The 2162-nt window shown below is 41.7% G+C and overlaps 1 protein-coding gene across 3 annotated transcripts in view; it reads right to left on the reverse strand.

Moving 5' to 3' along the window:
• LOC103604768 (transient receptor potential cation channel subfamily M member 3-like) overlaps positions 1 to 792 on the reverse strand; it is a 95850-nt gene extending 95058 nt beyond the window's left edge. For 2 of the 3 annotated variants that reach the window (XM_008589338.1, XM_008589339.1), the window contains exon 1: positions 561 to 792. The gene's annotated coding sequence lies outside the window, so the exon portion shown is untranslated. The remainder of the gene's footprint in view (positions 1 to 560) is intronic. The other variant, XM_008589337.1, reaches the window with a different exon arrangement.
• Positions 793 to 2162: the final 1370 nt, after the last annotated feature.

The following is a 2162-nucleotide window of genomic DNA, read 5'->3' on the forward strand; positions in this document are numbered from 1 at the left end:
AAAAAAGCTGCATTTAAAAAGAAAAAAAACATCAAGTCATTTTGTTTAAGCAGGTTTCAACTCTTTTTCACAAAGGCTCTGCTACAAACTTTCGTCCCCAAACTACTCTGAATCTTCTTGCTGTACACTTCCCGCTAGCGACAGAATCAAGAGTTTCTGCAGGCAGGGACAGTTCAGAGGCGCACACAACAGAGTGTGCATTAAATCCTTCTCCTAAAAGCCGTGGCAAGTGCTATCCCCATTCACTCTTAACAAGGCAACTTACAGCAGGACAACAACCCAGACTAGGAATGGCAAGAGTAGAAAAAAGAGTCTGCTAAGTTTACAGGAACAAATCACAAGGAAAGTTTCAGCACACTTGTCATTGTCACACTCTCCTATTTCAATTGTACAGTCTGTTTTCATCAGATCAAAACACCAAAGACCCAAATGCATAGGTTCATTTTTTGCCTTTTGCTTTCCCTCAACACCTCCCTGGGTGTCCCTTTGGTCTTCTTCTAGGTCCCCAGATCCAACAATGAGAAGTTGAATGAGAGAAAAGTGAGCTGAAATCGTTTTACCTGAGCATTGACTCTGGGTGGAGGCAAAGGCAGTCCCCCGAGCAGCTCCCGTTGCTTTCATTTTGCTGTGGCCGGGGCTGGTCATCCCGTTAATAATGGTCTTATGACCGCCCACTGGAAAAAAAGTCACTTGCCCGGGCTCTTCCCCCAAGAGACGCTTCAAGTAAGCAATGAACTTGGGCAGATTAGCCCCTTGGAATGTGCCACTTTGGGATTAGTCTCACTAAGAGTCCCATGGACATTCCCTCACAGCCCTCAAACACTGCTTGATTTGAACATCTAATCTGACGCCAGAAGAAAAACAAATCCCCGGAGAGATCGGATTTAACTGGCACAAGTCCTAACAGGCTCTCTTCCCCCACCCCCTTTTTCTTTTTCCATTTTCAGAGAGAGAGCTTGTGGAAGTGCGATAAGGTGTTCTGAGTTCTGAAAGTTCAACTTTGGAAAGCAAATCCTTCCAAAGAAACAGTATATTAATGTCCCGAGTAGTTTAAGCACACAAGCAGCATTGTTCCACCTTCCCCAAAGAATGGAATGATAGCACTTTTTAAAAGTGGAACTGCGACAAACTCTGAGGGTTTCAAAAGAATATTTTGGCCCCTGGACATGAGCCCAAGTAGAATAAAGTTAGAGTTTGCTAGGGACCTTCCACAATTTCTAAAATGTCAATAATAAAACTTGCCTGATCTTACTTCTCATCCTGCTGACTCTCCCTGACAATTGCAAACGTATGATTAGAAACCTACACTCCCTGTTTCCTTGTTTCAAAAAGATGAGCTGTGACTGTTACAGCACATGGATGCGGATCGAAAGTAGTGACACTGATATGTTTATCTGGGGTGGCCAACTAAGAGATTCTGGCTTGTATTCAGTCACATAGAAAGGGCTCTTTCAGACATCATTCAAGAGTGAATTTTTTAGATAACAGTAGNAGTCACATAGAAAGGGCTCTTTCAGACATCATTCAAGAGTGAATTTTTTAGATAACAGTAGCTCTTAATGAGATGAGTGAACAAATTGAGGGAGAAAAGAGTTCAAATTTCAATAAGGCAAAATGCTTTTTAAATAAAAAGTAAATATATGAGCATTTCATCGCCAAAGACCTTATCTCTTTTGGACAGAGTTAGAGCTGGGAGATGGTATTCTTCTACTAAGTCTCATGGACTTTAAAGTTGTGAGGCTTTGATTTCCTTTTTTCCACAATCTCTGCCAAGGTGCCTATTATTGTGACATGTGGAAACTCAATAAGAGAAATAGTGGGAACTGAATGATTTATTTCAAACTTGGATTACGTCCTTAAGTCATCTTCCTGCCTCTGAACTTTTCAGGATTGATCTCCTTCACACTACCACATTTTCTGGTCTCTCACTTACCTAGGTTTCTTCAGAGACAAAGGACAGTAAAGTACCGAGTGACTATGAACTGAGGAACCATAACAATAAGCAAGACCCAAATGAAACATCAGACTGAGCTTTAGCATTAAACGCAATGGAGAAAGTTGTTTTGCCTGTCTTCAAGAGATGGCTGCAGAATAATATGTGGTGATGGCCTTGATGACACACATACCCATCCTTCTGTGCAGCTGTAACACTCCTAAGCATT

Source organism: Galeopterus variegatus, unplaced genomic scaffold, assembly GCF_000696425.1.
Source record: "Galeopterus variegatus unplaced genomic scaffold, G_variegatus-3.0.2 Scaffold5382, whole genome shotgun sequence".
Classification (NCBI taxonomy): Eukaryota; Metazoa; Chordata; class Mammalia; order Dermoptera; family Cynocephalidae; genus Galeopterus; species Galeopterus variegatus.